General features: G+C 38.0%; 1 protein-coding gene and 1 long non-coding RNA gene across 10 annotated transcripts in view; one reads left to right on the forward strand and one right to left on the reverse strand.

Annotated features, from left to right (window-relative positions):
* Nucleotides 1-15,631, forward strand: part of LOC309658894 — a 202,582-nt gene that overhangs the window by 127,280 nt on the left and 59,671 nt on the right. The window lies entirely within an intron of this gene.
* Nucleotides 1-15,631, reverse strand: part of SNX24 (sorting nexin 24) — a 172,987-nt gene that overhangs the window by 92,664 nt on the left and 64,692 nt on the right. The gene's annotated exons all lie outside the window — the stretch shown is intronic.

Raw genomic sequence — 15,631 nt, forward strand, 5'->3', positions numbered from 1 at the left:
CTGAACAGAGGGGCAGTGAGAGGTACAAAATCTAGAGCGACACCAGGAAAACGTGTAACGAGAGTTGAATGTGGCTGCCTCTGGAATTTCAGACCGGGGGTGGGTGGACAAGGGCTATTTGTTTTTATTCTTTTTTTAATTTTTTTTTTTTAATTTAAGGTAGAGCTTAGAGCAGGGTGATTTCCACTTCTGGCCAAGATAGAGTAACAGGGAGCAGTAACCCTCCCACTTGAAACAACTAAAAAACTGGACAAATATGTGGGGAAAGTGACTCTTAAGACATTGGACATGAGGAAATGAATGACAGTGAGAGATGGGAGACAAGCGGAGTGAGCCCTAAGGTTACCCCAGGCAGAGCCATGAGGCCCCCTGAGTCAAGGACAGGGAGGGGAGAGTGAGGGAAAGCCACAGCGATTCGAGTTCCCAGGGGAGAGTTTTGGAGAGGAGTGAGCTGCACACAGAGGGAACTCCTGAGACCTGTCAGAGGTCTCCCTCCAGCATTCAGCTGAATCCTCAGCAGCACATGAGACTGGGGAAACTACCCAAGGACAAGAAGAGATTAGAGAGAGCAGCGCTCAGAGCTTAGACACCTGGGCACAGTGCCTGTTCCCAAAAGCCAGGGTAGAAAACCTCTTAATTCATGAAGTGTTCGTTAGAGAATTCAGAAGGGTCTTGTCTCAGGAGTGGAGCTAAAGTAACGTAGACTAAAAGCTCTTTTAGTCCAGAGCAACAAAGCTTAAAAGCAAGACCTGAAGAGAGCAAATTATTTCTGAGTAACGTAACCACATGCCAGAGCAAAGCTCAAGAATATTTTTAGGAATATAAAAATATTCAGCACCCAAACAAGATAAAATGTACAAAGTCTAGCATCTAAGCAGAAAGAAGCAAGAAAATTCAACTCATAATGAAAAGAAAAAACAATCAATAGAAACTAATCCAGAAATGACACAGATGATGAAATTAGTAGACAAAAGCATTAAAATCGTTATAAGAAAATTTCTTATGTTCAAGAACCTAGAAGAGGGCTTCACTGGTGGCATGGTGGTTGAGAGTCCGCCTGCCAGTGCAGGGGACACGGGTTCAATCCCTGGTCCGGGAGGATCCCACATGCTGCAGAGCAACTAAGCCCTGTTCGTTACAAGTACTGAGCCTGTGCTCGAGTCACAACTATTGAGCCCACATGCTGCAACTACTGAAGCCCGTGTGCCTAGAGCCTGTGCTCCGCAACAAGAGAAGCCACCACAATGAGAAGCCCGTGCACCACAACAAAGAGTAGCCCCCACTCACGGCAACTAGAGAAAGCCCGCGTACAGCAACTAAGACCCGACACAGACAAAAATAAATAAATAAAATAAATAAATTAAAAAAAAAAAGAATCTAGAAGAAAGGTTGACTATGTTAAGTGGAGGTATGGAAGCTATAAAAAAGACTTAGACAACAGGTCTGGGTCCTATTGAGGAGATAAAAAATGTCTGTGATTTAAAAAAAAAAACCAAACACTCGATGGGATTAATAGTGGGTGAGATACCACAGTAGAAAAGGTAAGTAAACTTAAAGACCTGGCAAGAGAAACTGTACAAAACAAAATAGAGGAGGAAAAAACTAAAAGGTAAATCAACAGAGCATCTGTGAACTATGGGATGACTTTACACATCAAAATGCACGTGTAATTGGAGTCCTCACGGTAGAGGTGAGACGGGGGAGAGGGGCTGGGGAGAAAGACAAATATATTTGAAGAAATCTTGACCAAAATTTTCTCGATTTGATAGAAACTATAAACCCACAGATCCAGGAAGACCAATGGACCCAAGCTCAAGAAACATAAAATAAAAAACAAAAATCCAAGGCAAATCAGAATCAGATTGTTTAAAACCATTCAGAAAGAGAAAAATCTGAAAAAGCAGCCAGAAAACAGAGACAATACATAGAAAAGGAAGAAAAATAAGTTTGAGAGCCAATTTTTCAAATATTTCTATAAATAACCAACCCTATAAGAGTGAGTCAATGCATATATACTTCAGTTATGTAAATATGTTCTATGTAAAGTAGCATGTACAAAATCAATGTACAATTTAATGTCAGTTAAATTTTTAATTATTATTTTTAAAGTATTTAGGTAATTTTTCCCAAATGGTAACACCAATAATAACAACAACAATAACAACAAAGACTTTTATAACACTTACATAAAGGCACTGCTCCAAGCTCCTTTACCATGAAAATCACTCATTTAATTGTCACAACAACCCCACATGGGATAGGTACTATTATCTCCATTTTACAGGTGAGGAAACTGAGGCATGGATTAAGTATCTTGCCCGTGGTAGCTACTGATATATTTTGAACTCAGCAATTTGGTTCCTGAATCTGCTTCTTAATCACTGCACAATACTGATTCCCAATGAACAGAATCCCTTATATAGTCCTGTTCACTGGGGGAAACGAAACACGTGCAAGTGGGAGAAACATTCTGGAGTGAGGACAATGCCTTCCATCCAGTCTCCTCCCAAGGTTCTGTCCTCTGGAGGGCCTTTGCAGGAACAGAGAACCCTGGGCAGAGGGGTGGTGGCGGTCTTGGCATGAGTTCCTTACCCCTAACTATTTGGAGCCCGTGCTCCTCTCAAGTAAACACTGATCTATATAAAAAGCATACAATTCTACAGAGTAGAAAAATACTTTTTATATTACCTTTTCTTGTCAGGATCTGTATCCATACCACCCCCTCAGTCTCCTTACACTGTGGTTCCAAATCTCAGCTTGTATGGCTTTTGCTAATTAAACTTAAAAGCTTTTGCACCGCAAAGGAAACCATAAACGAGACAAAAAGACAACCCTCAAAATGGGAGAAAATATTTGCAAATGAAACAACAGACAAAGGATTAACCTCCAAAATATACAAACAGCTCATGGAGCTCAATATCAAAAAAACAATCCAATTAAAAAATGGGCGGAAGACCTAAATAGACATTTCACCAAGGAAGACATACATATGGCCAAGAGGCACATGAAAAGATGCTCAACATCACTAATTATTAGCGAAATGCAAATCAAAACCACAATGAGGTATCACCTCATGCCGGTCAGAATGGCCATCATCAAAAAAGCTAGAAACAATAAATGCTGGAAAGGGTGTGGTGAAAAGGGAACCCTCCTGCACTGTTGGTGGGAATGTAAATTGATACAGCCACTATGGAGAACAGTATGGAGGTTCCTTAAAAAACTAAAAATAGAACTACCATATGACCCAGCAATCCCACTACTGGGCATATACCCTGAAAAAACCATAATTCAAAAAGAGACATGCACCACAATGTTCATTGCAGCACTATTTACAATAGCCAGGACATGGAAGCGACCTAAGTGTCCATCGACAGATGAATGGATAAAGGAGATGTGGCACATATATACAATGGAATATTACTCAGCCATAAAAAAAACAAAATTGAGTTATTTATAGTGAGGTGGATGGACCTAGAGTCTGTCATACAGGATGAAGTAAGTCAGAAAGAGAAAAACAAATACCGTATGCTAACGCATATACATAGAATCTAAAAAAAAAAACAAAAAACCGGTACTGATGAACCTAGTTGCAGGGCAGGAATAAAGAGGCAGGCATAGAGAATGGACTTGAGGACAGGGTGTGGGAGTAGCATTGACATATATATACTACCAAATGTAAAACAGTTGGCTGGTGGGAAGTAGCAGCATAGCACAGAGAGATCGGCTCAGTGCTTTGAGATGACCTAGAGGGGTGGGATAGAGAGGATGGGAGGGAGGCTCAAGAGGGAGGGGATATGGGGACGTGTATGCATATGGCTGATTCGCTTTGTTGTGCAACAGAAACTAACACAGTACTGTGAAGCAATTATACTCCAATAAGAATCTATTAAAGAATAATAATAATAATATGTGCTTATGCAAAAGAATTTTCAAAAAGTCCAAAGGATATAAACTGAAAAGTATGTTTCTTACATAAGAGACTTGTATAGGTCCTTGCCAATTTAAGAGGTATCTTAAATATCCTTTCAGAAATTGTCTATACTCATATAAGCTCTGTATGTGTACATGTAATAGAAGTTATTTTATTTTCTTACACAACTAGAGCTATAGCATATAGTTCTACTACTTTATTTTTTCTACTACTTTTATTTTTTACTTTATTTAATACATATCAGACATCTTCATTAATCAGCACATTTTGACATACCTCATTCTTTACTGGATACATAGTACTACCATGTACGATTGCTACCATACTTTGTTTAATTTGGACCCTAAGATGGATATTAAGTTACTGTAGTATTTTGCACTGTGTATTTTTTAATATGTTTATATATGTTTACTTATATATAAATATATATAAAACATATGTTTATATGTCTCTATATATACTTATATTTTATTTACACATATAAATGATTAATGTATCTATAGAGAGAGATATATATCTCATCCTTGTTCCTGTACATGTACTTACACACATACATATATAAGATAAATTACCAAAAATTTTGCCAAATTTATCCCCTCAAATGTACGAAGTCACCCTGCCACCAAGAGGATATGGAACGCCTGGCCCATCCTGATCAACACTGCCTATTCATCACTTTGACAATATGATTAGGAAGTGAGAACTAATTGGGTATATTTTGACCAGTGTTTATAGTGGCATAGGTTTCCATTCCAACTATCTCACATAAAATCACAGAGACCTGATGTACCTGTCTAGGCCTCTACTCTTGTAGACATCCTTGCCCTCAGAAATTTCCAGAAATTCCTCAGTGTAAAGCTAAGGAAGCTTCGTGTAACTAAATAAACATATTAAGGTTTTCATTTAGATTTGTTTAAAAAAACAGAAATTATATTGTTCCTGTGACTAAATTCTAGCCACAGCCCTAAACATTAAGTCCTTAGTCTTCAAACTGAAAAGAAAAATAAATACGACTTTAAAGAGAAGATTTCAATTTGTAAGTGTGGTTTTGACTACATGTTAGAGCCAATTTTTTTTTCCTTTTCAGTAACATTTCTGCAAATAAACTGTAAATCAATGACAAAATATTTCATAATTTGGTTTACACCTACTTTTTTCAGGAATGTATCTAAAAAACAAAATAAACTTAAGCTAAAGATGGACTTAACCCATATTCCAGGTTGAATGATCTCTGTCTTCAGAAGCTCATACCTTACAAAGTTATTTACTTTCAACAAAAGCAAAAAAAAAAAAAAAGTTTTCCTAAATAAAAATGTCTAATAAATAACTTTTAAGTGCCTTCCAAATACAGATGGGGATTCTATATAAAACTAAGTTTTAGTGACCTTTCATATATATTTTTTTTTTGTTTGCTTGTTTGTTTGTTTAGTATTTGTTCAGTTAGAACAAGATGTACCAAATATTAACTCTGGGCTTGAAATCAACATATTCTCCTTCTTGAGTAGGAATAAGCAAGAAAGATAAAATTTAAAAGGCTGTTATTTAGATGCTATAAAAAGTTGTATCTCTAAAAGTGTTTTAATGTGTGCCTATTGAGGGCCAAGCTCTCAAAGGTATTAATTCACATCACACAAAGTTTTTTTTTTTTAAATAAGGCAAAGATGATAAGAGACCCTGTAATCATAAATTTTTATGATATTTGATGACTAAATTTAAAATTCAATAAAACTAGTGTAAAATTTTAATTTGTTCCTACTCAGCCTTAAATCAAATTTCCTCTGTTCTAAGATGCCAAACTGCGAGATATTATTAATTTAATTATACTATTTTCGGTTGTGGAGAAGCTGCCAACAACTTTTTTTTCCGTATCTTTGAAAACACCTAAATTTCAGAAATTTTAAAATGTTTTTAAGAGAAAAACATATTGCTTCAAATAAACCACTGCTTAAAGAAGAACAGTTCTCTAAATAACTGCCACTAGAGAACAGCTGTGTAAGAGTTGGGCCTGATTAAATTTGTGTGTACATATACATTTTTTAATATGATTCTTCTTTGCAAAGAAAATTCATGATACCAAAAAGGACTCAAAATGATTAAAATCACTGATAAAAGAACAAAAATAATAAAAACAAAAACAAAATTAGAGCAAGAACAAACATCAAAGACAAAAGAAACCTGTTTCCTAAGCTGGAAAGATCAAAAGGGTTTACCATCTCCCAGGGAAAATAATATACCTAATATTCTGGATCTTTTAAAATTACAACAATGAAAAAAAATTACTGCCAATATACTGATGGAATAAAGTAGGAACAGAGATCAGGATGATCAAACTTTTTCTATGCTACACTAAATGCCTCCCCGCTCCCCGAAAAGTAGAGCAATGTCTGCAGAATTTTATGAGAATATTATTTTATAATCATGCAAATTATTATTCACATGTGAAGGCAACAAAAAGTCAATCTCAGTTGTGGACAAACTCAGAAAACAAATAACCCACACAGCCTTTCGAAAAAAAATTACTGAAGACATAGCACTGCCAATGGAAAGATTAATCAAAATTAAGCACTCAAAATACAGTAATAGAAAAGGCCAGCCATTGTTTTTGTTATCATCAAAGACTCTGATCCAGGGAAGGAGTAAATGAGTACAAAGAAAGACAATGTTATAAAGTGGCTGCTACTCTAAGAAGCTGAGGACAACTCAGCAGAAAGCACACAGTGGTTTCATGGCCATCTGGAGCTGGCCTCCTCACAGGCTGCCCTGAGGCTCTCCTCTACAACTGAAAGGCTTGTAGTTGAAGTAGCCTGGTTTATAGAGTAACAAAAGAATCCACAGAAATCTATCGGAAACCTGGTTCCAAATTTTGGCTTTACATGCCTTCAAAGGCTGATGGTGAATGATCTTTAACCTAGAATTCCATATCCAGGCAAATTTTCTACCAGGAAGCCAGGAAAGTGCTCTTTTCAGACATGCAAGAGGGAGAGTATTTTATGTACTATGTACACATTCAGGAAATTCTCTTTGAAGATTTTTTTTAAATGGAATTCAAAAAAGAAGCCAAGAAACTGTGGACCTAATCTACAAACAATATGGGGGTGTGGGGGGAATACTAAAATGCCAGCTATGCAACCTAAAAAGTATTCAAATTAGATTAAGAAGCCAAAGGGTTCCAAGAAGAATGCTTTCAAGAAGAAAATGGGTATGATTAACACCTATTATCATTAAAAAGGTTTTAGTGACAGCATCAAAGCATTCACCTTTCTCTGCCAAGAAAAAAAAAAAAAAAAGTGCTTAGGAATTCCAAGAAAACCAACTAAACAACACTGTATACAAGGTACAGTTCCAAATATAAAGCAAAATAAATGTAACATGACCTGGTACAGTTTAGAGAATAAGAGTGTCCATTTGAAGTAATGCTTGAAATATTCTCCACTGAGCAGTACAGGTTTAGTAATTTATACGGCTACATTTCCTTCCTTACAGTTCCAAAAACTTGATTACACAGTGAAAATATAAATATCTGTACACACACATATATAATTATAATATTGGGAACATTAATTATTGAACTCAGCTTTTAAAATCAACCTATACAACACAGAAGACAATTATTTTTACAGAACAGACTGTAAATATTTTTTGTCAGTGTAAAAAATAATGGCATAACGAGCAGAAAATAGATGAATGGGGGAGGAATTGGGTGTAAAGGAAGTAAATGGGGTCCAAATCTTTTCATCTTACATAATTGGCAGTCAAAGGACACTGCTTAAAAATTGGTGGATGAAGAAAGTGGTTCAAATTACAGAGTAACAAATATAAAGTTATAATTTTAATGATGAAATTAAAATCATATACATAGTGAAAATGGAGTGGAGGGGAGTGAAATACAGAAGCAGAGTGAATTCAATTCATATTTCTAACTGGAGGGACATAGAGATTTTCTAAGACACCAAGAAATAGAGATTCAGATATATTACTTAGGGTAACAGTGCTTAAAATAAATTAGCAACTTTTCAACTAACTCCTGGTTCTGGAAGGTACTAGACATTTTATTTTTCCTTTTACATGTTTATGCTGAAATGTTTTGCATGTATATGAAGTACTTTTAGATAGCCTAAAAATGATATAACCTCTGCTAAATGTTTTTGTTTTAAATCTCTCTGGTTATAAAGGAAACATTTTGTTGAGTTTATTGATATTTATAGAATTACAGGTTTTCAGTCTAATCCCTACTACCGACTAATTTTAGCTCCCCAACTGATTACTTGATTATGAAAAGTCTTCATTTTTCTTTTCCTCTTCAGCCATATCTATGACACAAAACCAATCAATCAATTCGGGGTGAGGGAAACAATGCACTCAAATACATCAGGTCATACATATTGATTTGTTAACACAGTTTTTCATTAGTTTCAATATCATTATTAGTCAAAATCTTTGACTTAGATTTTCTATAAAATGTGAATGCTGCTAGTTCTTTGCTTACCTGAATTGTTATGGCAATAAATCACATACTGTGCTAAACAAGCGTTCTGGAAGATAGATGCTTTATGAGCTTTATTATTCTATTTTATGACCTGTTTTGAAAGAAGGAAAATAGATAAGTTTTATCTGTACTACTAACTTGGGCAAATCTCTAAGTATCTTTGAGCCACAGTATCTTCATTAATAAAATAAGAATGATAAAATGATGTCTACTGTATTAGTTTGTCAGATAATAAATGTCTTGGCGCTTTGTAAGATGCTCTGAAATGGAATGAAGAATTGCTAACTGTGAAGTGGTCGACAAAGATGCCAGCAGGAAGAACAGAAGGGCTTCCATGGGTATTTGAGGACAGCCTTCCTGACAGGCTGCTTAAGGAATGGATTTGTGGTTGAAATAACTTTCATACAGAGGAGCAAAACAATCCATCATTCTTCTCTCAAACTACTTAGTTATAGACTGTGTCTCCTTATCACAAGCTCTTGGCTTCTGCAAAAAGGAGCAACTCTTCACCTCCCTCCCGAATCCTCCAGAACCAGCCCCAACACATCAATTCAATCTTATTTCCCATAGCTCTCCTGCAGGAGCCAATCAGCCAAGTCCTTCCTATATTTTCCCCACTCTAGGCACTGACTACCCTAGGGCTTCTGTTCACGCAGAAGTCTCCCTCTGCCAAGGAGTCCTCCTAGCCTCCCTTCATCAGTCAAGTGAAATTCCACCTCCATCCCAGAGCCTTCTGGAACGTCAGGCATCACTGTATTCCATACCTTCCCCTTAAACAGATCATCTAAGTGGCACAATCGTATTATTTAAAATACAGTCACACTCTCTAATTTTCAACAAATGTATTCCTCTTGACTATTTCATATAAATATGTATTATGTGCGCCAATGGAATTTTTTTAGGGGACAATAATCCTCAAGAAGAACCTACAAGGATGTTTTGAGAAAGCATTTGTAATATAATACTAATTGAAAGAGCAGTATAAAATACTTTATGCATACTATGCTGTTGCCTATATAAAATATACATAAAAGATAACAAAGGAAATAGGTCAAAATGATGTCTGAGTGGTAGAATTATTATAATTTATTATAAATTTATTACAAATTATTATAATTTTCTCTATAATCTACAGTTTTCACTAGAGCATATATCATTCTTGTAATTAGGAGAAAGTTTAATCAAATTTCTGCCTTCTGAAGTTACACTGGAGTAAATCTAATAAGTGATAATTATTCATTTTTAATACAACTATCAAGTTCTTATGAAATTCATTTTTGTATTTCCATATATATTCATTGAGCATCTGCTATGTGCCAAGCACTCTGCTATGCTCTATACAACAGCAGCAGCAGCTACCATTTTTGAGTGCTTACTATGGACTATGCAGTGCTCAAAGCACTTTCATTTATTAACTGATTTAGTCCACACAAGATCCTATAATGTAGGTACTGTTATTATTCCCACCCCATATGTGAGGAAGCCAAGTCAGAGTGAGTTACGTAACTTCAGAGTTAGGAGCTGAGCTAGGAGCTGATTCATAAACCCAGACAGTCTGGTTCCAAACTCCACAATCTTAAGCCCTAGAATTCTATCACTAGAAACAATGGTGAGCAAACTCATAGTCCTAGCCTTTATATTATTATAAAGGAAAAGTATAAAAAGGTATCTGAGCTATACTCAATATGAAACGTTTACTTTAAAAAAAGGTGAGTGTATAAGAGAGGACAAGATTTGCTCTCAGGGATCAGGGGAGCTTTCTCTCAGGAGCTGTTTCTGAATAGATCTACAGTAAAAGTAGGCAAAAAGGAGGCGCAAGCATTATAGGCAGAACATGTGCAAAGGCCCTGAAGCAGAAGGTAAGAGGATGGAAGAAGCTGAGGGCAGTACAGCCAGCCTGTAAGAAGAGCATCTCTGCAAGAGGCTGGAGAGGAAACAAAAGGCTAGCTTCATCAATTGCTCAACAAGGATTAATTCTAGGACGTGCCAGGCTCAGTTCTAGTCACTGCAGATAAAACAGTGAACAATACAAACAGAGATCCCTAACAAAGCTTACTTATATTTTAACAGAAGGAGGACAAAGACAATCACACAAATAAATGCACACTAGCTGATGATAAGTGCTACGGAGAAAAATAAATCAGAGTTAATAAGGACAGAGAGAGGCTGGATGAGAGTGTGTATGGCTAGTATATGGGCTGGTCAGGGAAGGTCTTACTGTTAAAGGTGTATTTGAGCAGAGACCTTGTATTAGTTTTCTATTACTGCTGTAACAAACACAACACCCATTCATTATCTCACAGTCCCATAGGTCAGAAGTCCAGTGCACTTGACTGGTTTCTCCACTTCAAGTCTCACTGGGCTAATATCAAGGTATTGGCATGGCTGGGTTCCTTTTGGTGGTTCACTGGGAGAAAACCAGTTTCTGTCTCCTTGTGGTTGTAGGACTGTGGTCCCATTTTCTTGCTGGCTATCAGCTAAGGGCAAAATTTCCAGCTTCTAGAAAGCACCTGTATTCCTCAGCTCATGGTCTCCTTTCTCAATCTTCAAAGCCAGGAACAGAGGATCAAGACTTTCTCATGTCACATTTCTGTGATCTACTTTTCTGCTTCCTCTTCCACTTTTAAGTGGAAAACTCATGGGATTATATTGGCCCCACCCAGATAATCTAAATTGTCTCTGTGATCTCAGCGTCCTTAACCTTCATCACATCCATTAAGTCCCTTTTGCATGTCAGGAAACATATTCACAGGTTCTGGGCATTAGGGTGTAAACATTTTGGGAGGCCCATCCCTCCCTTTACCACAGACCTGAAGGAAGTGAGAATATCTGGTTGTGCGAGCAGGGTGGTCCAGGCACGTGGAAGATTAAATGCTTGACATGTTTATATGTCGAGAGTGATGAGGAGGGAGAAGAGTTAGAGGGAAGGTCTGAGCGGTGGTGGGGAGAGGTGAGTGGAAGTAGAAACAACAGGACAGGCGGATAACTGGATGTGGAGTTTCTTTAAAAAAAAGAAAAAAAGAAAAAAAAGGAGAAATCAAATATAATGGTGAGGTTTGGGGCCTGAGCAACCAGAAGGATGGTGGTGCCAGTAACTGAGCTGGGAAGACAGTCTTTGGGGGCAAACAGGAGCCCTGCACTGGCCGCGTTAAGTCTGAGATGCGTGTTAGATAGACATTAAGTGGAGATGTTCAGTAGGACTGAATTAACACGTCTGGGGCTTAGGGAGAGGTCTTGGCCAGAAATATAAATTTGGGAATCATCAAAGTGTGAATGTGATCTAAAATCAGAAGACTGGATCTGATCACCTAGGAAGAGAAGTTTATTTTGAGGTCTTGAGATCTTATCAGGGCTTATGGTTTTCCATTCTAGCATGAGAAACCTTTGCTACTTCTTAAAAGTCTCCCCCTTCCAAATTACACTTCTCTAGCTCCTCTAGCTGTCCTTCAGAAGACCTGGTCTTCAGGTCTTGCACTACTGACCACCTTCCAGTTAAAATATAGTTTGTCACTGTTCCCCCTAAACTGTAGAATCCAGGACTTGAGGGGATATATAGCCATTTCCCAACTAGTGAATGGATTGTGTCTCCCAAATCCATAGTTGAGGTAGTTCAAAACTCAGCACAGATTTTCTCACAGAATCAGTATAAAAGATAGATTTCAACTCATAAAAAACCCTGTTTAGCCCATAATATGCATAAATTACAATAATAATATTTTTATTTCACCCAGCAGCTTTGCAGTATAACACAGTGGCTAAGAGTTCTGGCTCTTGAATCAAACTGCCTGGGTTTGAATCCTGTGTCTTCTATTGCTCTCCTCTGGGCTCGGCTAACACTCCATGATTTGGGGCAAGTTATTTAAGCTTTACAAACCTCGGTTTCCCCACCTATAACATGAAGTTTATAATGGTACCTTTCAAATAGGTTTGTTGTCAGGATTAAATGTGATTATCAGTGTCAATAATTTACCATATTGTCTGGCATTTAGCAAGAATTCAAACAAGAATGTTATCTATTAATATCGTTATTAACATCTAGTCATTGTTACAACTGTTTCTTTATCAGCACGGGGGAGGGAGACTTGGTGGATAGAGAGGGAAAGAGATGATTCCTCAGGAGTGTGACCTACTCACCACACCCATCCATCTCTACAAGGGAGAAGGTACTTTTCTCCCCATCCCAGAGCTAGTTGAGCCTGCAGTGCACCCACGTGGTAGCCTCTGCACTCACCTCTGTCAGCGCCCACTCAGAACCCTGCATTCCTGATGAGGCCTGACCACTAAGACTTAGAGGAACCCTGACTTCCCTCCATCTTAGTTTAAGATTCCATATCTTCGACCCGTATTTTTCTGAATGTTTCTGGAAGCCATATCTCACTGTTGGATCACAGGGCCCTGGAGGTCAAATAAAACTTCAGGTCTTTCCCAAGAGTTCCGGAACAAGTGGTTGTGAGAACTGAGGTCAGGCTTACAAATGACCTGTTAAATAGGATCATGTCCATTTCAACCCATCATACAAGGATGTTGTAACATTTCTGAAAATTGATGCTGTCATCCAAATCAGGAGCCAGTGTTTTTGCCAAGACGTGTGTCATCTGCGAATCTGAAGTCCTTCTTTCATCCAGGCCCGAGAGCTCTCTCTACAGCCTCCCAGCTGGTCTCCCTGCTCCACTCCTGTCCTGTAACAATCTGCGTTTCACAGCAGCCACAGCAGCCCTTTTCAGGCATCAGATCATGTGACTTCCCTGCTGAGCTCCTTCCGATGGATTTCCATCACTCCTGGAACAAAATTCCAGTCCCTGCTCCAGCCCACAAGGCCCTATACCAGCCAGCTTCAGAGCCCCCTTCTTTTCTTCAGCTCCTAACACACCCCTCTTACTCACCCTGGTCTATCCGCACCAGCCTCCTTACTGACCATCAAACGTATCAAGCACATCCCCAACTCTACGTTTTCTTGGTTTTCGTTTTTTTTTGGTTTTTTTTGTAGTTAAAAATAGTTTAATGTGATTTTATTATATTTAAAAACATTGTTCTGGGAAGGCCAACTCTAAGTTTTGCAGTGCTTTTTTTCTACCTAGAAAGCTTTCCCCTCATTTTGTTCAACTGCTGTTCCGGGTCACCTTCTCAGAGAGGTATTATCTAGGTACTCCATCTAAAACAGTGACTCTAGCCCCTCACCCTTCTCTACCCCCGAGACCTGGCTTTATTTTTCTTCTTTGCATTTACCATGGTCTGGCATTAACACACACACACACACACACACACACACACACACACACACACAATTTGTTGGCTGGTCAGCTTGTTGGTTTATTGTCTGTTCCCGCACTAAGTTATAAGCTCCCTAAGGACAGGAACCTCATCTATTTTGTTCACTGTCGTAGCCCCACTGCCTTGAAGAGCACCTGGCGACAAAGCAGGTGAATACAGGAAATAAATGAGGAAGGAAAGTGAGCAAGTAACAAAGGGCAGGACAACACACTGGGAAGAACATGTCTACACCTTAGTCCAGCTCAGCAGTCTGACAGTGAAAAGGGTAAGATGAGTTACTTTTCTTAGAGAGAACAATCAGTCAGTTAGACATGACAGAGGCAGACAGTGCGGAATAAGATGGCTTCTTGTAGAAAGTCTGTTGCAGCTGATCAAAAGAATACTGTTCATGAGGGCCCGAGAGCTATGAAAATAGCTTTGAAATACAGACCTTTTATTAAAAAGAAGCTATCAGTCTTAATAATTAGTACCATTTGGGAGAAGCTACACGATATGGTGGAAAGAATGCCAAGCCAGAGTCAGACACCCCCGACACCCAGATCAGGCACTTGCCGGCTGTGATTCCTTACAGATATCGCTTATCCACTTGGAGCCTTAATTTCCTCATATGGAAAGTGGGGATGATAATACCTATTTCTTAGGACTGGTGATAGAGTAAATAAATAAGACGAGGTATATAAAGCACTTAGCACCCAGCCTGGCACATGACTGGCGCTCAACACATTCTAGTCTCTTCCCGAATATCACTGGGTTTCTCCCAAATCTAAATGGAATTTGAGGCTATTAATAGCCTTCACTTCTCTAACACACCATGAAGTCCTATGATGCGCTATGCTTATTTCTTAAAAAACATATTCTCACCAAAAAAATCATGTAATTCAAAAGTTAAAGTATTCCCTCTATATAGATATACATACATATACACATAAATATATATATGCAGATAGATAAACAGAAATAGGTAGATAATTACTTTTTTAACCCAAAAAGGTGCAAAGGTAAGCTTGGGTGGTGGAGAATTACTGGTCATCCATGGCGAGTCGGATCCCTTCTATAGGCATCAAGGAGATGAGATTCAAGATCCTCCTGTGTTCTCTCAATACTGAACTTATGGTACTCATTGGACCCCACAGAGGAAGGTTACTTGGGCACAGGCAGTTTGCAATACGCCTGCCAGTTTCAAAGTTCTGCTGCTCAGCCCTGAAACATGGGCAGGGAGCAGGTGGAGAGGATCAAAATCTGTGCCCTAAAAAAATGCAGACCATTTTATAGGCTCTACAATCAAGGATCCTGAAGAGGTACCCTGTTGTTCCTGCTAAGGGGAAAGAAGCGGTTCTATTCTACAAACAGCTGTTAGAGGGCACACATCCACAGTTTTAAAATGCCCATCTACGCAAAGAAAGGAAGCTCTTAAAGACTGTAGAGTTCTCAACCTTCTTTCAAAACTCCATATTTTAATTCTTCCTAAAAAACAAAAGCATTTATCAAGTATTTTACTCTCCCAATATATGTTTGGTTTAAAACTGTTACACTGTAAAAAAAAAAAAAAGATGATGATGATAACATTGCTTTATCCAAATATTTATTGAGCACTTACTATGTGCTAATTCCCATTCAAGGTGTCTGATATCTATCAGTGAAGTAAAGTGGCAAAGAACACTGCCCTCATGAAATTTATATTCTAGCAGGGGAGACAGATAACAATAGATATATTTTAAAAATAAGTAAATTATACGGTATGTTTTAGAAAGTGATTACCTGGTATGAGGGGAAAAACAGAGCCAAGTAAAAGGAACTGGGAGTGCTGGGGGGAAAGTTGTAATTTTAAATAGAATGGTCAGAGTGGGCAGCACTGAGAAGATGGCATATGCAGATGATAAAGTTGCATCACAGAACTTAACTTAGTAAGAGCTTTTATTTATCATCCTAAATTTAAGTTAACC

The sequence above is a fragment of the Balaenoptera physalus genome (assembly GCF_965194825.1).
Source record: "Balaenoptera physalus genome assembly, chromosome: 3".
Taxonomy (NCBI): domain Eukaryota; kingdom Metazoa; phylum Chordata; class Mammalia; order Artiodactyla; family Balaenopteridae; genus Balaenoptera; species Balaenoptera physalus.